This window comes from Gorilla gorilla, chromosome 18, assembly GCF_029281585.2.
Source record: "Gorilla gorilla gorilla isolate KB3781 chromosome 18, NHGRI_mGorGor1-v2.1_pri, whole genome shotgun sequence".
Taxonomy (NCBI): Eukaryota; Metazoa; Chordata; class Mammalia; order Primates; family Hominidae; genus Gorilla; species Gorilla gorilla.
The window spans coordinates 43,452,054-43,476,101 of NC_073242.2; positions in this window are offsets into that span (position 1 = coordinate 43,452,054).

The window sequence follows — 24,048 nt, forward strand, 5'->3', positions numbered from 1 at the left end:
TTCCATTCCATTCGATTGCATTCGATTCCATTCGATTCCATTCGATTCCATTCCATTCCATTCCATTCCATTCCATTCCATTCCATTCCATTGAATTCCATTCCATTCCATTCCATTCCATTCCATTGAATTCCATTCCATTCCATTCCATTCCATTGAATTCTGTTCCATTCAATTCCATTCCATTCCATTCCGTTCTACTCGGGTTGATTCCATTCTATTCCATTCCGTTCCGTTCCGTTCCGTTCCGTTCCTTTCCGTTCCATTCCATTCCACTCGGGTTGGTTCCATTCTATTCCATTCCATTCCATTCGATTCCATTCGATTCCATTGGATTCCATTCGATTCCATTCGATTCCATTCGATTCCATTCCATTCCATTCCATTCCATTGAATTCCGTTCCATTCCATTCAATTCCATTCCATTCCATTCCATTCCATTTGAATTCCATTCCATTCCATTCCATTCCGTTCCATTCCATTCCATTCCATTCCATTCCATTCCATTCCATTCCATTCCATTCTACTCGGGTTGATTCCATTCTATTCCATTGTATTCCATTCGATTCCATTCGATTCAATTCGATTCCTTTCCATTCCATTCCATTCCATTCCATTCCATTCCATTCCATTGAATTCCATTCCATTCCATTCCGTTCCATTCCATTCCGTTCCATTCCATTCCATTCCATTCCATTCCATTCCATTCCATTCCGTTCCATTACGTTCCGTTCCATTCCGTTCCATTCCATTGAATTCCGATCCTTTGCATTGAATTCCGTTCCATTCCATTCCATTCCTTTCCGTTCTGTTCCGTTCCGTTCCGTTCCGTTCTACTCGGATTGATTCCATTCTATTCCATTCCATTCCATTCGATTCCATTCGATTCCATTCGATTCCATTCGACTCCATTCCATTCCATTCCATTCCATTCCATTCCATGGAACTCCATTCCATTCCATTCCATTCCATTCCATTCCATTCCATTCCATTCCATTCCATTGAATTCCATTCCATTCCATTGAATTCTGTTCCATTCAATTCCATTCGATTCCATTCCGTTCTACTCGGGTTGATTCCATTCTATTCCATTCCGTTCCGTTCCGTTCCGTTCCGTTCTGTTCCATTCCATTCCACTCGGGTTGATTCCATTCGATTCCATTCCATTCCATTCGATTCCATTCGATTCCATTCGATTCCATTCTATTCCATTCGATTCCATTCCATTCCATTCCATTCCATTGAATTCCATTCCATTCCATTCCATTCCATTGAATTCCGTTCCATTCCATTCCATTGCATTCCATTCCATTCCATTGAATTCCATTACATTGAATTCCATTCCATTCCATTCCATTCCATTGAATTCCATCCCATTCCGTTCCGTTCCGTTCCGTTCCGTTCCGTTCCGTTCCATTCCATTCCATTCCATTCCATTGAATTCCGCTCCATTCCATTGAATTCCATTCCATTCCGTTCCATTCCATTGAATTCCGTTCCGTTCCGTTCCGTTCCGTTCCATTCCGTTCCATTCCGTTCTACTCGGGTTGATTCCATTCTATTCCATTCCATTCCACTCGATTCCATTCCATTCCATTCCATTCCATTCCATTCCATTCCGTTCTACTCGGGTTCATTCCATTCCATTCCGTTCCGTTTCGTTCCGTTCCATTCCTTTCTACTTGTGTTGATTTCATTCCATTCCATTCTATTCCATTGAATTCCATTCCATTCCATTCCATTCCATTCCATGGAATTCCATTGAATTCCATTGAATTCCATTCCATTCCATTGAATTCCATTCCATTGCATTCCTTTCCATTCCATTCCATTGAATTCCATTGAATTCCATTCCATTGAATTCCATTCCATTCCATTGAATTCCATTCCATTCCATTCCATTCCATTCCATTCCATTCCATTCCATTCCATTCCATTCCATTCCGTTCCATTCCGTTCCATTCCGTTCCATTCCATTGAATTCCGTTCCATTGCATTGAATTCCGTTCCATTCAATTCCATTCCATTCCATTCCGTTCCATTCCATTCCATTCCATTCCATTACGTTCCGTTCCATTCCGTTCCATTCCATTGAATTCCGATCCATTGCATTGAATTCCGATCCATTGCATTGAATTCCGTTCCATTCCATTCCATTCCTTTCCGTTCCGTTCAGTTCCGTTCCGTTCCGTTCTACTCGGGTTGATTCCATTCTATTCCATTCCATTCCATTCGATTCAATTCTATTCCATTCGATTCCATTCGATTCAATTCGATTCCATTCCATTCCATTCCATTCCATTCCATTCCATTGAATTCCATTCCATTCCATTCCTTTCCATTCCATTCCGTTCCATTCCATTCCATTCCATTCCATTCCATTCCATTCCATTACGTTCCGTTCCATTCCGTTCCATTCCGTTCCATTGCATTGAATTCCGATCCATTGCATTGAATTCCGTTCCATTCCATTCCATTCCTTTCCGTTCCGTTCCGTTCCGTCCCATTCCGTTCTACTCGGATTGATTCCATTCTAATTCCATTCCATTCCATTCGATTCCATTCGATTCCATTCGATTCCATTCCATTCCATTCCATTCCATTCCATTCCATTCCATTCAATTCCATTGAACTCCATTCCATTCCATTCCATTCCATTCCATTCCATTCCATTCCATTCAATTGAATTCCATTCCATTCCATTCCATTCCATTGAATTCTGTTCCATTCAATTCCATTCCATTCCATTCCGTTCTACTCGGGTTGATTCCATTCTATTCCATTCCGTTCCGTTCCGTTCCGTTCCGTTCCGTTCCGTTCTACTCGGGTTGATTCCATTCGATTCCATTCGATTCCATTCGATTCCATTCGATTCCATTCGATTCCATTCCATTCCATTGAATTCCATTCCATTCCATTCCATTCCATTGCATTCCATTCCATTCCATTCCATTTGAATTCCATTCCATTCCATTCCATTCCATTCCATTCCATTCCATTCCATTCCATTCTACTCGGGTTGATTCCATTCTATTCCATTCCATTCCATTCGATTCCATTCGATTCCATTCCATTCCATTCCATTCCATTCCATTCCATTGAATTCCATTCCATTCCATTGAATTCCATTCCATTCCATTCCATTCCATTGAATTCCGTTCCATTCCATTCCATTCCATTCCATTGAATTCCATTCCATTGAATTCCATTCCATTCCATTCCATTCCATTGAATTCCATTCCATTCCGTTCCGTTCCGTTCCGTTCCGTTCCGTTTCGTTCCGTTCCGTTCCGTTCCGTTCCATTCCATTCCATTCCATTCCATTGAATTCCGTTCCATTCCATTGAATTCCATTCCATTCCGTTCCATTCCATTGAATTCTGTTCCGTTCCGTTCTGTTCCGTTCCGTTCCATTCCGTTCCATTCCGTTCCTTTCCGTTCTACTCGGGTTGATTCCATTCTATACCATTCCATTCCATTCGATTCCATTCGATTCCATTCGAATCCATTCGATTCCATTCGATTCCATTCGATTCCATTCCATTCCATTGAATTCCATTCCATTCCATTCCATTCCGTTCCATTCCATTCAATTCCATTCCATTCCATTCCTTTCCGTTCCGTTCCGTTCCGTTCCGTTCCGTTCTACTCGGGTTGATTCCATTCTATTCCATTCCATTCCATTCGATTCCATTCTATTCCATTTGATTCCATTCGATTCAATTCGATTCCATTCCATTCCATTCCATTCCATTCCATTCCAGTGAATTCCATTCCATTCCATTCCGTTCCATTCCATTCCGTTCCATTCAATTCCATTCCATTACATTACATTCCCTTCCATTCCATTCCATTCCGTTCCATTCCATTGAATTCCGATCCATTGCATTGAATTCCGTTCCATTCCATTCCATTCCTTTCCGTTCCGTTCCGTTCCGTTCCGTTCTACTCGGATTGATTCCATTCCATTCCATTCCATTCCATTCCATTCCATTCCATTCCATTGAACTCCATTCCATTCCATTCCATTCCATTCCATTCCATTCCATTCCATTGAATTCTGTTCCATTCCATTCCATTCCATTCCATTCCTTTCTACTCAGGTTGATTCCATTCTATTCCATTCTGTTCCGTTCCGTTCCGTTCCGTTCCGTTCCATTCCACTCGTGTTGATTCCATTCTATTCCATTCCATTCCATTCGATTCCATTCGATTCCATTCGATTCCATTCGATTCCATTCGATTCCATTCCATTCCATTCCATTCCATTGAATTCCGATCCATTGCATTGAATTCCGTTCCATTCCATTCCATTCCTTTCCGTTCCGTTCCGTTCCGTTCCGTTCCGTTCTACTCGGATTGATTCCATTCCATTCCATTCCATTCCATTCCATTCCATTGAACTCCATTCCATTCCATTCCATTCCATTCCATTCCATTCCATTCCATTCCATTCCATTCTACTCGGGTTGATTCCATTCTATTCCATTGTATTCCATTCGATTCCATTCGATTCAATTCGATTCCATTCCATTCCATTCCATTCCATTCCATTCCATTCCATTGAATTCCATTCCATTCCATTCCGTTCCATTCCATTCCGTTCCATTCCATTCCATTCCATTCCATTCCATTCCATTCCATTCCATTCCATTCCATTACGTTCCGTTCCTTTCCGTTCCATTCCATTGAATTCCGATCCTTTGCATTGAATTCTGTTCCATTCCATTCCATTCCTTTCCGTTCTGTTCCGTTCCGCTCCGTTCCGTTCTACTCGGATTGATTCCATTCTATTCCATTCCATTCCATTCGATTCCATTCGATTCCATTCGATTCCATTCGACTCCATTCCATTCCATTCCATTCCATTCCATTCCATTCCATGGAACTCCATTCCATTCCATTCCATTCCATTCCATTCCATTCCATTCCATTCAATTGAATTCCATTCCATTCCATTCCATTCCATTGAATTCTGTTCCATTCAATTCCATTCCATTCCATTCCGTTCTACTCGGGTTGATTCCATTCTATTCCATTCCGTTCCGTTCCGTTCCGTTCCGTTCCGTTCCGTTCTACTCGGGTTGATTCCATTCGATTCCATTCGATTCCATTCGATTCCATTCGATTCCATTCCATTCCATTGAATTCCTTTCCATTCCATTCCATTCCATTGCATTCCATTCCATTCCATTCCATTTGAATTCCATTCCATTCCATTCCATTCCATTCCATTCCATTCCATTCCATTCCATTCTACTCGGGTTGATTCCATTCTATTCCATTCCATTCCATTCGATTCCATTCGATTCCATTCCATTCCATTCCATTCCATTCCATTCCATTGAATTCCATTCCATTCCATTGAATTCCATTCCATTCCATTCCATTCCATTCCATTCCATTCCATTCCATTCCATTCCATTCCATTCCATTCCATTCTACTGGTGTCCATTCCATTCCATTCCATTCCATTCCATTGCATTCCATTCCATTCCTTTCCATTCCATTGAATTCCATTCCATTCCATTCCATTCCATTGAATTCTGTTCCATTCAATTCCATTCGATTCCATTCCGTTCTACTCGGGTTGATTCCATTCTATTCCATTCCGTTCCGTTCCGTTCCGTTCCGTTCCATTCCATTCCACTCGGGTTGATTCCATTCGATTCCATTCCATTCCATTCGATTCCATTCGATTCCATTCGATTCCATTCGATTCCATTCCATTCCATTCCATTCCATTGAATTCCATTCCATTCCATTCCATTCCATTGAATTCCGTTCCATTCCATTCTATTGCATTCCATTCCATTCCATTGAATTCCATTACATTGAATTCCATTCCATTCCATTCCATTCCATTGAATTCCATTCCATTCCGTTCCGTTCCGTTCCGTTCCGTTCCGTTCCGTTCCATTCCATTCCATTCCATTCCATTGAATTCCGTTCCATTCCATTGAATACCATTCCATTCTGTTCCATTCCATTGAATTCCGTTCCGTTCCGTTCCGTTCCGTTCCGTTCCGTTCCATTCCGTTCCATTCCGTTCTACTCGGGTTGATTCCATTCTATTCCATTCCATTCCACTCGATTCCATTCCATTCAATTCCATTCCATTCCATTCCATTCCGTTCTACTCGGGTTCATTCCATTCCATTCCGTTCCGTTCCGTTCCGTTCCATTCCGTTCCATTCCATTGAATTCCGTTCCATTCCATTCCATTCCATTCCATTCCGTTCCATTCCATTCCATTCCATTCCATTACGTTCCGTTCCATTCCGTTCCATTCCATTGAATTCCGATCCATTGCATTGAATTCCGTTCCATTCCATTCCATTCCTTTCCGTTCCGTTCCGTTCCGTTCCGTTCCGTTCTACTCGGATTGATTCCATTCTATTCCATTCTCTTCCATTCGATTCAATTCGATTCCATTCCATTCCATTCCATTCCATTCCATTCCATTCCATTCCATTCCATTCTACTCGGGTTGATTCCATTCTATTCCATTCCATTCCATTCGATTCCATTCAATTCCATTCGATTCCATTCCATTCCATTCCATTCCATTCCATTCCATTCCATTCCATTCCATTGAATTCCATTCCATTCCATTGAATTCCATTCCATTCCATTCCATTCCATTGAATTCCGTTCCATTCCATTCCATTCCACTCCATTCCATTCCATTGAATTCCATTACATTGAATTCCATTCCATTCCATTCCATTCCATTGAATTCCATTCCATTCCGTTCCGTTCCGTTCCGTTCCGTTCCGTTCCGTTCCATTCCATTCCATTGAATTCCGTTCCATTCCATTGAATTCCATTCCATTCCGTTCCATTCCATTGAATTCCGTTCCGTTCCGTTCCGTTCCATTCCGTTCCGTTCCATTCCGTTCCATTCCGTTCTATTCCGTTCTACTCGGGTTGATTCCATTCTATTCCATTCCATTCCACTCGATTCCATTCCATTCCATTCCATTCCATTCCATTCCATTCCGTTCTACTCGGGTTCATTCCATTCCATTCCGTTCCGTTCCATTCCTTTCTACTTGTGTTGATTTCATTCCATTCCATTCTATTCCATTGAATTCCATTCCATTCCATTCCATTCCATTCCATGGAATTCCATTGAATTCCATTCCATGGAATTCCATTCCATTCCATTCCAATCCATTCCATTCCATTCCATTGAATTCCATTCCATTCCATTCCATTCCATTGCATTCCATTCCATTCCATTCCATTGAATTCCATTCCATTCCATTCCATTCCATTCCATTCCATTCCATTGAATTCTATTCCATTCCATTCCATTCCATTCCATTCCATTCCATTCCATTGAATTCCATTGAATTCCATTCCATTGAATTCCATTCCATTCCATTGAATTCCATTCCATTCCATTCCATTCCATTCCCTTCCATTCCATTCCGTTGCATTCCATTCCATTCCATTCCATTCCATTCCGTTCCGTTCCATTCCGTTCCATTCCGTTCCATTCCATTGAATTCCGTTCCATTGCATTGAATTCCGTTCCATTCCATTCCATTCCTTTCCGTTCCGTTCCGTTCCGTTCCGTTCCGTTCTACTCGGGTTGATTCCATTCTATTCCATTCCATTCCATTCTATTCCATTGTATTCCATTCGATTCCATTCGATTCAATTCGATTCCATTCCATTCCATTCCATTCCATTCCATTCCATTCCATTCCATTGAATTCCATTCCATTCCATTCCGTTCCATTCCATTCCGTTCCATTCCATTCCATTCCATTCCATTCCATTCCATTCCGTTCCATTACGTTCCGTTCCATTCCGTTCCATTCCATTGAATTCCGATCCATTGCATTGAATTCCGTTCCATTCCATTCCATTCCTTTCCGTTCTGTTCCGTTCCGTTCCGTTCCGTTCTACTCGGATTGATTCCATTCTATTCCATTCCATTCCATTCCATTCCATTCCCTTCCATTCCATTCCGTTCCATTCCATTCCATTCCATTCCATTCCATTCCGTTCCGTTCCATTCCGTTCCATTCCGTTCCATTCCATTGAATTCCGTTCCATTGCATTGAATTCCGTTCCATTCCATTCCATTCCTTTCCGTTCCGTTCCGTTCCGTTCCGTTCCGTTCTACTCGGGTTGATTCCATTCTATTCCATTCCATTCCATTCTATTCCATTGTATTCCATTCGATTCCATTCGATTCCATTCGACTCCATTCCATTCCATTCCATTCCATTCCATGGAACTCCATTCCATTCCATTCCATTCCATTCCATTCCTTTCCATTCCATTGAATTCCATTCCATTCCATTCCATTCCATTGAATTCTGTTCCATTCAATTCCATTCGATTCCATTCCGTTCTACTCGGGTTGATTCCATTCTATTCCATTCCGTTCCGTTCCGTTCCGTTCCGTTCCGTTCCATTCCATTCCATTCCATTCGATTCCATTCCATTCCATTCCATTCCATTGAATTCCATTCCATTCCATTCCATTCCATTGAATTCCGTTCCATTCCATTCTATTGCATTCCATTCCATTCCATTGAATTCCATTACATTTAATTCCATTCCATTCCATTCCATTCCATTGAATTCCATTCCATTCCGTTCCGTTCCGTTCCGTTCCGTTCCGTTCCGTTCCACTCCATTCCATTGAATTCCGTTCCATTCCATTGAATACCATTCCATTCCGTTCCATTCCATTGAATTCCGTTCTGTTCCGTTCCGTTCCGTTCCATTCCGTTCCATTCCGTTCTACTCGGGTTGATTCCATTCTATTCCATTCCATTCCACTCGATTCCATTCCATTCAATTCCATTCCATTCCATTCCATTCCATTCCGTTCTACTCGGGTTCATTCCATTCCATTCCGTTCCGTTCCGTTCCGTTCCATTCCTTTCTACTTGTGTTGATTTCATTCCATTCCATTCTATTCCATGGAATTCCATTCCATTCCATTCCATTCCATTCCATTCCATTGAATTCCATTCCATTGCATTCCATTCCATTCCATTCCATTGAATTCCATTGAATTCCATTCCATTGAATTCCATTCCATTCCATTGAATTCCATTCCATTCCATTCCATTCCATTCCGTTCCATTCCATTCCGTTATTCCATTCCATTCCATTCCATTCCATTCCATTCCATTCCGTTCCATTCCGTTCCATTCCGTTCCATTCCATTGAATTCCGTTCCATTGCATTGAATTCCGTTCCATTCCATTCCATTCCATTCCATTCCGTTCCATTCCATTCCATTCCATTCCATTACGTTCCGTTCCATTCCGTTCCATTCCATTGAATTCCGATCCATTGCATTGAATTCCGTTCCATTCCATTCCATTCCTTTCCGTTCCGTTCCGTTCCGTTCCGTTCCGTTCTACTCGGATTGATTCCATTCTATTCCATTCTCTTCCATTCGATTCAATTCGATTCCATTCCATTCCATTCCATTCCATTCCATTCCATTCCATTCCATTGAATTACATTCCATTCCATTCCATTCCATTCCATTCCGTTCCATTCCATTCCATTCCATTCCATTACGTTCCGTTCCATTCCGTTCCATTCCATTGAATTCCGATCCATTGCATTGAATTCCGTTCCATTGCATTCCATTCCTTTCCGTTCCGTTCCGTTCCGTTCCGTTCCGTTCTACTCGGATTGATTCCATTCTATTCCATTCGATTCCATTCGATTCCATTCGATTCCATTCGATTCCATTCCATTCCATTCCATTCCATTCCATTCCATTCCATTGCATTGAATTCCATTCCATTCCATTCCATTCCATTCCATTGAATTCCATTAAATTCCATTCCATTCCATTTAATTCTGTTCCATTCAATTCCATTCCATTCCATTCCGTTCTACTCGGGTTGATTCCATTCTATTCCATTCCGTTCCGTTCCGTTCCGTTCCGTTCCGTTCTGTTCCATTCCACTCGGGTTGATTCCATTCTATTCCATTCCATTCGATTCCATTCGATTCCATTCGATTCCATTCGATTCCATTCGATTCCATTCCATTCCATTGAATTCCATTCCATTCCATTCCATTCCATTGAATTCCGTTCCATTCCATTCAATTCCATTCCATTCCATTCCATTCCATTTGTATTCCATTCCATTCTATTCCATTCCATTCCATTCCATTCCATTCCGTTCCATTCTACTCGGCTTGATTCCATTCTATTCCATTCCATTGCATTCGATTCCATTCGGTTCCATTCGATTCCATTCCATTCCATTCCATTCCATTCCATTCCATTCCATTGAATTCCATTCCATTCCATTGAATTCCATTCCATTCCATTCCATTCCATTGAATTCCGTTCCATTCCATTCCATTCCATTCCATTGCATTCCATTGAATTCCATTCCATTGAATTCCATTCCATTCCATTCCATTCCACTGAATTCCATTCCATTCCGTTCCGTTCCGTTCCGTTCCGTTCCATTCCATTCCATTCCATTCCATTGAATTCCGTTCCATTCCATTGAATTCCATTCCATTCCGTTCCATTCCATTGAATTCCGTTCCGTTCCGTTCCGTTCCGTTCCGTTCCGTTCCATTCCGTTCCATTCCGTTCCATTCGATTCCATTCCATTCCATTCCATTCCATTCCATTCCGTTCTACTCGGGTTCATTCCATTCCATTCCGTTCCGTTCCGTTCCGTTCCGTTCCATTCCTTTCTACTTGTGTTGATTCCATTCCATTCCATTCTATTCCATTGAATTCCATTCCATGGAATTCCATTCCATTCCATTCCATTCCATTCCATTGAATTCCATTCCATTCCATTCCATTCCATTCCACTGAATTCCATTCCATTCCATTCAATTGAATTCCATTCCATTCCATTCCATTAGATTCCATTCCATTCCATTGAATTCCATTCCATTCCATTCCAATCCATTCCATTCCATTGAATTCCATTGAATTCCATTCCATTGAATTCCATTCCATTCCATTGAATTCCATTCCATTCCATTCCATTCCATTCCGTTCCATTCCATTCCGTTCCATTCCATTCCATTCCTTTCCATTCCATTCCGTTCCGTTCCATTCCGTTCCATTCCGTTCCATTCCATTGAATTCCGTTCCATTGCATTGAATTCCGTTCCATTCCATTCCATTCCTTTCCGTTCCGTTCCGTTCCGTTCCGTTCAGTTCCGTTCCGTTCTACTCGGGTTGATTCCATTCTATTCCATTCCATTCCATTCGATTCCATTCTATTCCATTCGATTCCATTCGATTCAATTCGATTCCATTCCATTCCATTCCATTCCATTCCATTCCATTCCATTCCATTCCATTGAATTCCATTCCATTCCATTCCGTTCCATTCCATTCCGTTCCATTCCTTTCCATTCCATTCCATTCCATTCCATTCCATTATGTTCCGTTCCATTCTGTTCCATTCCGTTCCATTCCATTGAATTCCGATCCATTGCATTGAATTCCATTCCATTCCATTCCATTCCTTTCCGTTCCGTTGCGTTCTGCTCCGTTCCGTTCCGTTCCGTTCTACTCGGATTGATTCCATTCTACTCCATTCCATTCCATTCGATTGCATTCGATTCCATTTGATTCCATACGATTCCATTCCATTCCATTCCATTCCATTCCATTCCATTCCATTCCATTGAATTCCATTCCATTCCATTCCATTCCATTCCATTCCATTCCATTCCATTGAATTCCATTCCATTCCATTCCATTCCATTGAATTCTGTTCCATTCAATTCCATTCCATTCCATTCCGTTCTACTCGGGTTTATTCCATTCTATTCCATTCCGTTCCGTTCCGTTCCGTTCCTTTCCGTTCCATTCCATTCCACTCGGGTTGGTTCCATTCTATTCCATTCCATTCCATTCGATTCCATTCGATTCCATTCGATTCCATTCGATTCCATTCGATTCCATTCCATTCCATTCCATTCCATTGAATTCCGTTCCATTCCATTCAATTCCATTCCATTCCATTCCATTCCATTTGAATTCCATTCCATTCCATTCCGTTCCATTCCATTCCATTCCATTCCATTCCATTCCATTCCATTCCATTCCGTTCTACTCGGGTTGATTCCATTCTATTCCATTCCATTCCATTCGATTCCATTTGATTCCATTCGATTCCATTCGATTCCATTCCATTCCATTCCATTCCATTCCATTCCATTCCATTCCATTCCATTGAATTCCATTCCATTCCATTGAATTCCATTCCATTCCATTCCATTCCATTGAAGTCCATTCCATTCCATTCCATTCCATTGAATTCCATTCCATTCCACTCCATTCCATTGAATTCCATTCCATTCCGTTCCGTTCCGTTCCGTTCCGTTCCGTTCCGTTCCATTCCATTCCATTCCATTCCATTGAATTCCGTTCCATTCCATTGAATTCCATTCCATTCCGTTCCATTCCATTGAATTCCGTTCCGTTCCGTTCCGTTCCGTTCCATTCCGTTCCATTCCGTTCCATTCCGTTCTACTTGGGTTGATTCCATTCTATTCCATTCCATTCCATTCGATTCCATTCCATTCCGTTCCATTCCATTAAATTCCGTTCTACTCGGGTTCATTCCATTCCATTCCGTTCCTTTCCGTTCCGTACCATTCCTTTCTACTTGTGTTGATTCCATTCCATTCCATTCTATTCCATTGAATTCCATTCCTTTCCATTCCATTCCATTCCATTACATGGAATTCCATTGAATTCCATTGAATTCCATTCCATTGAATTCCATTCCATTCCATTCCATTCCATTCCATTCCATTCCATTCCATTGAATTCCATTCCATTCCATTCCATTCCATTCCATTCCATTCCATTGAATTCCATTCCATTCTATTCCATTCCATTCCATTGAATTCCATTCCATTCCATTCCATTCCATTCCATTCCTTTCCATTCCATTGAATTCCATTGAATTCCGTTCCATTGAATTCCATTCCATTCCATGGAATTCCATTCCATTCCATTCCATTCCATTCCGTTCCATTCCATTCCGTTCCATTCCATTCCATTCCATTCCATTCCGTTCCGTTCCATTCCGTTCCATTCCGTTCCATTCCATTGAATTCCGTTCCCTTGCACTGAATTCCGTTCCATTCCATTCCATTCCTTTCCGTTCCGTTCCGTTCCGTTCCGTTCCGTTCTACTCGGGTTGATTCCATTCTATTCCATTCCATTCCATTCGATTCCATTCTAATCCATTCGATTCCATTCGATTCAATTCGATTCCATTCCATTCCATTTCATTCCATTCCATTCCAATGAATTCCATTCCATTCCATTGAATTCCATTCCATTCCATTCCATTCCATTGAATTCCATTCCATTCCATTGAATTCCATTCCATTCCATTCCATTCGATTCCATTCCATTCCATGGAATTCCATTCCATTCCATTCCATTCCATTCCATTCCATTCCATTCCATTCCATTCCATTCCATTCCATTCCATTCCATTCCATTCCATTCCTTTCGATTCCATTCGATTCCATTCCATTCCATTCCATTCCATTGAATTCCATTCCATTCCATTCCATTCCATTGAATTCCATTCCATTCCATTCCATCGAATTCCATTCCATTCCATTGAATTCCATTCCATTCCATTCCATTCCATTCCATTCCATTCCATTACATCGAATTCCAGTCCATTCCATTCCATTCCATTCCATTCCATTGTATTCCATTCCATTCCATTGAATTCCATTCCATTCCATTCCATTCCATTGAATTCCGTTCCATTGAATTCCATTCCTTTCCGTTCCCTTCCTTTCCGTTCTGTTCCATTCTACTCGGGTTGATTCCATTCTTTTCCATTACATTTCATTCGATTCCATTCGATTCCATTCCATTCCATTCAATTCCATTCCATTCCATTGAATTCCATTCCATTCCATTCCATTCCATTGCATTCCATTCCATTCCATTCCATTGAATTCCATTCCATTCCATTCCATTCCATTCCATTCCATTCCATTCCATTGAATTCCATTGAATTCCATTCCATTGAATTCCATTCCATTCCATTGAATTCCATTCCATTCCATTCCATTCCATTCCCTTCCATTCCATTCCGTTCCATTGCATTCCATTCCATTCCATTCCATTCCGTTCCGTTCCATTCCGTTCCATTCCATTCCATTCCATTGAATTCCGTTCCTTTGCATTGAATTCCGTTCCATTCCATTCCATTCCTTTCCGTTCCGTTCCGTTCCGTTCCGTTCCGTTCTACTCGGGTTGATTCCATTCTATTCCATTCCATTCCATTCTATTCCATTGTATTCCATTCGATTCCATTCGATTCAATTCGATTCCATTCCATTCCATTCCATTCCACTCCATTCCATTCCATTGAATTCCATTCCATTCCATTCCGTTCCATTCCATTCCGTTCCATTCCATTCCATTCCATTCCATTCCATTCCATTCCATTCCGTTCCATTACGTTCCGTTCCATTCCGTTCCATTCCATTGAATTCCGATCCGTTGCATTGAATTCCGTTCCATTCCATTCCATTCCTTTCCGTTCTGTTCCGTTCCGTTCCGTTCCGTTCTACTCGGATTGATTCCATTCTATTCCATTCCATTCCATTCCATTCCATTCCCTTCCATTCCATTCCGTTCCATTCCATTCCATTCCATTCCATTCCGTTCCGTTCCATTCCGTTCCATTCCGTTCCATTCCATTGAATTCCGTTCCATTGCATTGAATTCCGTTCCATTCCATTCCATTCCTTTCCGTTCCGTTCCGTTCCGTTCCGTTCCGTTCTACTCGGGTTGATTCCATTCTATTCCATTCCATTCCATTCTATTCCATTGTATTCCATTCGATTCCATTCGATTCCATTCGACTCCATTCCATTCCATTCCATTCCATTCCATTCCATGGAACTCCATTCCATTCCATTGCATTCCATTCCATTCCTTTCCATTCCATTGAATTCCATTCCATTCCATTCCATTCCATTGAATTCTGTTCCATTCAATTCCATTCGATTCCATTCCGTTCTACTCGGGTTGATTCCATTCTATTCCATTCCGTTCCGTTCCGTTCCGTTCCGTTCCATTCCATTCCACTCGGGTTGATTCCATTCGATTCCATTCCATTCCATTCGATTCCATTCGATTCCATTCGATTCCATTCGATTCCATTCCATTCCATTCCATTCCATTGAATTCCATTCCATTCCATTCCATTCCATTGAATTCCGTTCCATTCCATTCTATTGCATTCCATTCCATTCCATTGAATTCCATTACATTGAATTCCATTCCATTCCATTCCATTCCATTGAATTCCATTCCATTCCGTTCCGTTCCGTTCCGTTCCGTTCCGTTCCATTCCATTCCATTCCATTCCATTGAATTCCGTTCCATTCCATTGAATACCATTCCATTCCGTTCCATTCCATTGAATTCCGTTCCGTTCCGTTCCGTTCCGTTCCGTTCCGTTCCATTCCGTTCCATTCCGTTCTACTCGGGTTGATTCCATTCTATTCCATTCCATTCCACTCCATTCCATTCCATTCAATTCCATTCCATTCCATTCCATTCCGTTCTACTCGGGTTCATTCCATTCCAATCCGTTCCGTTCCGTTCCGTTCCATTCCTTTCTACTTGTGTTGATTTCATTCCATTCCTTTCTATTCCATTGAATTCCATTCCATTCCATTCCATTCCATTCCATTCCATGGAATTCCACGGAATTCCATTGAATTCCATGGAATTCCATTCCATTCCATGGAATTCCACGGAATTCCATTGAATTCCATGGAATTCCATTCCATTCCATTGAATTCCATTCCATTGCATTCCATTCCATTCCATTCCATTGAATTCCATTGAATTCCATTCCATTGAATTCCATTCCATTCCATTGAATTCCATTCCATTCCATTCCATTCCATTCCGTTCCATTCCATTCCGTTACATTCCATTCCATTCCATTCCATTCCGTTCCATTCCGTTCCATTCCGTTCCATTCCATTGAATTCCGTTCCATTGCATTGAATTCCGTTCCATTCCATTCCATTCCATTCCATTCCGTTCCATTCCATTCCATTCCATTCCATTACGTTCCGTTCCATTCCGTTCCATTCCATTGAATTCCGATCCATTGCATTGAATTCCGTTCCATTCCATTCCATTCCATTCCGTTCCGTTCCGTTCCGTTCCGTTCCGTTCTACTCGGATTGATTCCATTCTATTCCATTCTCTTCCATTCGATTCAATTCGATTCCATTCCATTCCATTCCATTCCATTCCATTCCATTCCATTCCATTCCATTCCATTCTACTCAGGTTGATTCCATTCTATTCCATTCCATTCCATTCGATTCCATTCGATTCCTTTCGATTCCATTCCATTCCATTCCATTCCATTCCATTCCATTCCATTCCATTGAATTCCATTCCATTCCATTGAATTCCATTCCATTCCATTCCATTCCATTCCCTTCCATTCCATTCCGTTCCATTGCATTCCATTCCATTCCATTCCATTCCGTTCCGTTCCATTCCGTTCCATTCCATTCCATTCCATTGAATTCCGTTCCTTTGCATTGAATTCCGTTCCATTCCATTCCATTCCTTTCCGTTCCGTTCCGTTCCGTTCCGTTCCGTTCTACTCGGGTTGATTCCATTCTATTCCATTCCATTCCATTCTATTCCATTGTATTCCATTCGATTCCATTCGATTCAATTCGATTCCATTCCATTCCATTCCATTCCACTCCATTCCATTCCATTGAATTCCATTCCATTCCATTCCGTTCCATTCCATTCCGTTCCATTCCATTCCATTCCATTCCATTCCATTCCATTCCATTCCGTTCCATTACGTTCCGTTCCATTCCGTTCCATTCCATTGAATTCCGATCCGTTGCATTGAATTCCGTTCCATTCCATTCCATTCCTTTCCGTTCTGTTCCGTTCCGTTCCGTTCCGTTCTACTCGGATTGATTCCATTCTATTCCATTCCATTCCATTCCATTCCATTCCCTTCCATTCCATTCCGTTCCATTCCATTCCATTCCATTCCATTCCGTTCCGTTCCATTCCGTTCCATTCCGTTCCATTCCATTGAATTCCGTTCCATTGCATTGAATTCCGTTCCATTCCATTCCATTCCTTTCCGTTCCGTTCCGTTCCGTTCCGTTCCGTTCTACTCGGGTTGATTCCATTCTATTCCATTCCATTCCATTCTATTCCATTGTATTCCATTCGATTCCATTCGATTCCATTCGACTCCATTCCATTCCATTCCATTCCATTCCATTCCATGGAACTCCATTCCATTCCATTGCATTCCATTCCATTCCTTTCCATTCCATTGAATTCCATTCCATTCCATTCCATTCCATTGAATTCTGTTCCATTCAATTCCATTCGATTCCATTCCGTTCTACTCGGGTTGATTCCATTCTATTCCATTCCGTTCCGTTCCGTTCCGTTCCGTTCCATTCCATTCCACTCGGGTTGATTCCATTCGATTCCATTCCATTCCATTCGATTCCATTCGATTCCATTCGATTCCATTCGATTCCATTCCATTCCATTCCATTCCATTGAATTCCATTCCATTCCATTCCATTCCATTGAATTCCGTTCCATTCCATTCTATTGCATTCCATTCCATTCCATTGAATTCCATTACATTGAATTCCATTCCATTCCATTCCATTCCATTGAATTCCATTCCATTCCGTTCCGTTCCGTTCCGTTCCGTTCCGTTCCATTCCATTCCATTCCATTCCATTGAATTCCGTTCCATTCCATTGAATACCATTCCATTCCGTTCCATTCCATTGAATTCCGTTCCGTTCCGTTCCGTTCCGTTCCGTTCCGTTCCATTCCGTTCCATTCCGTTCTACTCGGGTTGATTCCATTCTATTCCATTCCATTCCACTCCATTCCATTCCATTCAATTCCATTCCATTCCATTCCATTCCGTTCTACTCGGGTTCATTCCATTCCAATCCGTTCCGTTCCGTTCCGTTCCATTCCTTTCTACTTGTGTTGATTTCATTCCATTCCTTTCTATTCCATTGAATTCCATTCCATTCCATTCCATTCCATTCCATTCCATGGAATTCCACGGAATTCCATTGAATTCCATGGAATTCCATTCCATTCCATGGAATTCCACGGAATTCCATTGAATTCCATGGAATTCCATTCCATTCCATTGAATTCCATTCCATTGCATTCCATTCCATTCCATTCCATTGAATTCCATTGAATTCCATTCCATTGAATTCCATTCCATTCCATTGAATTCCATTCCATTCCATTCCATTCCATTCCGTTCCATTCCATTCCGTTACATTCCATTCCATTCCATTCCATTCCGTTCCATTCCGTTCCATTCCGTTCCATTCCATTGAATTCCGTTCCATTGCATTGAATTCCGTTCCATTCCATTCCATTCCATTCCATTCCGTTCCATTCCATTCCATTCCATTACGTTCCGTTCCATTCCGTTCCATTCCATTGAATTCCGATCCATTGCATTGAATTCCGTTCCATTCCATTCCATTCCATTCCGTTCCGTTCCGTTCCGTTCCGTTCCGTTCTACTCGGATTGATTCCATTCTATTCCATTCTCTTCCATTCGATTCAATTCGATTCCATTCCATTCCATTCCATTCCATTCCATTCCATTCCATTCCATTCCATTCCATTCTACTCAGGTTGATTCCATTCTATTCCATTCCATTCCATTCGATTCCATTCGATTCCTTTCGATTCCATTCCATTCCATTCCATTCCATTCCATTCCATTCCATTCCATTGAATTCCATTCCATTCCATTGAATTCCATTCCATTCCATTCCATTCCATTGAATTCCGTTCCATTCCATTCCATTCCACTCCATTCCATTCCATTGAATTCCATTACATTGAATTCCATTCCATTCCATTCCATTCCATTGAATTCCATTCCATTCCGTTCCGTTCCGTTCCGTTCCGTTCCGTTCCGTTCCATTCCATTCCATTCCATTCCATTGAATTCCGTTCCATTCCATTGAATTCCATTCCATTCCGTTCCATTCCATTGAATTCCGTTCCGTTCCGTTCCGTTCCATTCCGATCCGTTCCATTCCGTTCCATTCCGTTCTATTCCGTTCTACTCGGGTTGATTCCATTCTATTCCATTCCATTCCACTCGATTCCATTCCATTCAATTCCATTCCATTCCATTCCATTCCGTTCTACTCGGGTTCATTCCATTCCATTCCGTTCCGTTCCGTTCCGTTCCATTCCTTTCTACTTGTGTTGATTTCATTCCATTCCATTCTATTCCATTGAATTCCATTCCATTCCATTCCATTCCATTCCATGGAATTCCATGGAATTCCATTGAATTCCATGGAATTCCATTCCATTCCATTCCATTCCATTGAATTCCATTCCATTGCATTCCATTCCATTCCATTCCATTGAATTCCATTGAATTCCATTCCATTGAATTCCATTCCATTCCATTGAATTCCATTCCATTCCATTCCATTCCATTCCGTTCCATTCCATTCCGTTACATTCCATTCCATTCCATTCCATTCCATTCCATTCCGTTCCATTCCGTTCCATTCCGTTCCATTCCATTGAATTCCGTTCCATTGCATTGAATTCCGTTCCATTCCATTCCATTCCATTCCATTCCGTTCCATTCCATTCCATTCCATTCCATTACGTTCCGTTCCATTCCGTTCCATTCCATTGAATTCCGATCCATTGCATTGAATTCCGTTCCATTCCATTCCATTCCTTTCCGTTCCGTTCCGTTCCGTTCCGTTCCGTTCTACTCGGATTGATTCCATTCTATTCCATTCTCTTCCATTCGATTCAATTCGATTCCATTCCATTCCATTCCATTCCATTCCATTCCATTCCATTCCATTCCATTCCATTCCATTCTACTCGGGTTGATTCCATTCCATTCCATTCCATTCCATTCGATTCCATTCGATTCCATTCGATTCCATTCCATTCCATTCCATTCCATTCCATTCCATTCCATTCCATTCCATTCCATTGAATTCCATTCCATTCCGTTGAATTCCATTCCATTCCATTCCATTCCATTGAATTCCGTTCCATTCCATTCCATTCCTCTCCATTCCATTCCATTGAATTCCATTACATTGAATTCCATTCCATTCCATTCCATTCCATTGAATTCCATTCCATTCCGTTCCGTTCCGTTCCGTTCCGTTCCGTTCCGTTCCATTCCATTCCATTGAATTCCGTTCCATTCCATTGAATTCCATTCCATTCCGTTCCATTCCATTGAATTCCGTTCCGTTCCGTTCCGTTCCATTCCGTTCCGTTCCATTCCGTTCCATTCCTTTCTATTCCGTTCTACTCGGGTTGATTCCATTCTATTCCATTCCATTCCACTCGATTCCATTCCATTCCATTCCATTCCATTCCATTCCATTCCATTCCGTTCTACTCGGGTTCATTCCATTCCATTCCGTTCCGTTCCATTCCTTTCTACTTGTGTTGATTTCATTCCATTCCATTCTATTCCATTGAATTCCATTCCATTCCATTCCATTCCATTCCATGGAATTCCATTGAATTCCATTCCATGGAATTCCATTCCATTCCATTCCAATCCATTCCATTCCATTCCATTGAATTCCATTCCATTCCATTCCATTCCATTGCATTCCATTCCATTCCATTCCATTGAATTCCATTCCATTCCATTCCATTCCATTCCATTCCATTCCATTGAATTCTATTCCATTCCATTCCATTCCATTCCATTCCATTCCATTCCATTGAATTCCATTGAATTCCATTCCATTGAATTCCATTCCATTCCATTGAATTCCATTCCATTCCATTCCATTCCATTCCCTTCCATTCCATTCCGTTGCATTCCATTCCATTCCATTCCATTCCATTCCGTTCCGTTCCATTCCGTTCCATTCCGTTCCATTCCATTGAATTCCTTTCCATTGCATTGAATTCCGTTCCATTCCATTCCATTCCTTTCCGTTCCGTTCCGTTCCGTTCCGTTCCGTTCTACTCGGGTTGATTCCATTCTATTCCATTCCATTCCATTCTATTCCATTGTATTCCATTCGATTCCATTCGATTCAATTCGATTCCATTCCATTCCATTCCGTTCCATTCCGTTCCATTCCATTGAATTCCTTTCCATTGCATTGAATTCCGTTCCATTCCATTCCATTCCTTTCCGTTCCGTTCCGTTCCGTTCCGTTCCGTTCTACTCGGGTTGATTCCATTCTATTCCATTCCATTCCATTCTATTCCATTGTATTCCATTCGATTCCATTCGATTCAATTCGATTCCATTCCATTCCATTCCATTCCATTCCATTCCATTCCATTGAATTCCATTCCATTCCATTCCGTTCCATTCCATTCCGTTCCATTCCATTCCATTCCATTCCATTCCATTCCATTCCGTTCCATTACGTTCCGTTCCATTCCGTTCCATTCCATTGAATTCCGATCCATTGCATTGAATTCCGTTCCATTCCATTCCATTCCTTTCCGTTCTGTTCCGTTCCGTTCCGTTCCGTTCTACTCGGATTGATTCCATTCTATTCCATTCCATTCCATTCCATTCCATTCCCTTCCATTCCATTCCGTTCCATTCCATTCCATTCCATTCCATTCCATTCCGTTCCGTTCCATTCCGTTCCATTCCGTTCCATTCCATTGAATTCCGTTCCATTGCATTGAATTCCGTTCCATTCCATTCCATTCCTTTCCGTTCCGTTCCGTTCCGTTCCATTCTACTCGGGTTGATTCCATTCTATTCCATTCCATTCCATTCTATTCCATTGTATTCCATTCGATTCCATTCGATTCCATTCGACTCCATTCCATTCCATTCCATTCCATTCCATTCCATGGAACTCCATTCCATTCCATTCCATTCCATTCCATTCCTTTCCATTCCATTGAATTCCATTCCATTCCATTCCATTCCATTGAATTCTGTTCCATTCAATTCCATTCGATTCCATTCCGTTCTACTCGGGTTGATTCCATTCTATTCCATTCCGTTCCGTTCCGTTCCGTTCCGTTCCGTTCCATTCCATTCCATTCCATTCGATTCCATTCCATTCCATTCCATTCCATTGAATTCCATTCCATTCCATTCCATTCCATTGAATTCCGTTCCATTCCATTCTATTGCATTCCATTCCATTCCATTGAATTCCATTACATTGAATTCCATTCCATTCCATTCCATTCCATTGAATTCCATTCCATTCCTTTCCGTTCCGTTCCGTTCCGTTCCGTTCCGTTCCACTCCATTCCATTGAATTCCGTTCCATTCCATTGAATACCATTCCATTCCGTTCCATTCCATTGAATTCCGTTCTGTTCCGTTCCGTTCCGTTCCATTCCGTTCCATTCCGTTCTACTCGGGTTGATTCCATTCTATTCCATTCCATTCCACTCGATTCCATTCCATTCAATTCCATTCCATTCCATTCCATTCCGTTCTACTCGGGTTCATTCCATTCCATTCCGTTCCGTTCCGTTCCGTTCCATTCCTTTCTACTTGTGTTGATTTCATTCCATTCCATTCTATTCCATGGAATTCCATTCCATTCCATTCCATTCCATTCCATTCCATTGAATTCCATTCCATTGCATTCCTTTCCATTCCATTCCATTGAATTCCATTGAATTCCATTCCATTGAATTCCATTCCATTCCATTGAATTCCATTCCATTCCATTCCATTCCATTCCGTTCCATTCCATTCCGTTACATTCCATTCCATTCCATTCCATTCCATTCCATTCCGTTCCATTCCGTTCCATTCCGTTCCATTCCATTGAATTCCGTTCCATTGCATTGAATTCCGTTCCATTCCATTCCATTCCATTCCATTCCGTTCCATTCCATTCCATTCCATTCCATTACGTTCCGTTCCATTCCGTTCCATTCCATTGAATTCCGATCCATTGCATTGAATTCCGTTCCATTCCATTCCATTCCTTTCCGTTCCGTTCCGTTCCGTTCCGTTCCGTTCTACTCGGATTGATTCCATTCTATTCCATTCTCTTCCATTCGATTCAATTCGATTCCATTCCATTCCATTCCATTCCATTCCATTCCATTCCATTCCATTGAATTCCATTCCATTCCATTCCATTCCATTCCATTCCGTTCCATTCCATTCCATTCCATTCCATTACGTTCCGTTCCATTCCGTTCCATTCCATTGAATTCCGATCCATTGCAATGAATTCCGTTCCATTGCATTCCATTCCTTTCCGTTCCGTTCCGTTCCGTTCCGTTCCGTTCTACTCGGATTGATTCCATTCTATTCCATTCGATTCCATTCGATTCCATTCGATTCCATTCGATTCCATTCCATTCCATTCCATTCCATTCCATTCCATTCCATTTAATTCTGTTCCATTCAATTCCATTCCATTCCATTCCGTTCTACTCGGGTTGATTCCATTCTATTCCATTCCGTTCCGTTCCGTTCCGTTCCGTTCCGTTCTGTTCCATTCCACTCGTGTTGATTCCATTCTATTCCATTCCATTCGATTCCATTCGATTCCATTCGATTCCATTCGATTCCATTCGATTCCATTCGATTCCATTCCATTCCATTGAATTCCATTCCATTCCATTCCATTCCATTGAATTCCGTTCCATTCCATTCAATTCCATTCCATTCCATTCCATTCCATTTGTATTCCATTCCATTCTATTCCATTCCATTCCATTCCATTCCATTCCGTTCCATTCTACTCGGCTTGATTCCATTCTATTCCATTCCATTGCATTCGATTCCATTCGATTCCATTCGATTCCATTCCATTCCATTCCATTCCATTCCATTCCATTCCATTCCATTGAATTCCATTCCATTCCATTGAATTCCATTCCATTCCATTCCATTCCATTGAATTCCGTTCCATTCCATTCCATTCCATTCCATTGCATTCCATTGAATTCCATTCCATTGAATTCCATTCCATTCCATTCCATTC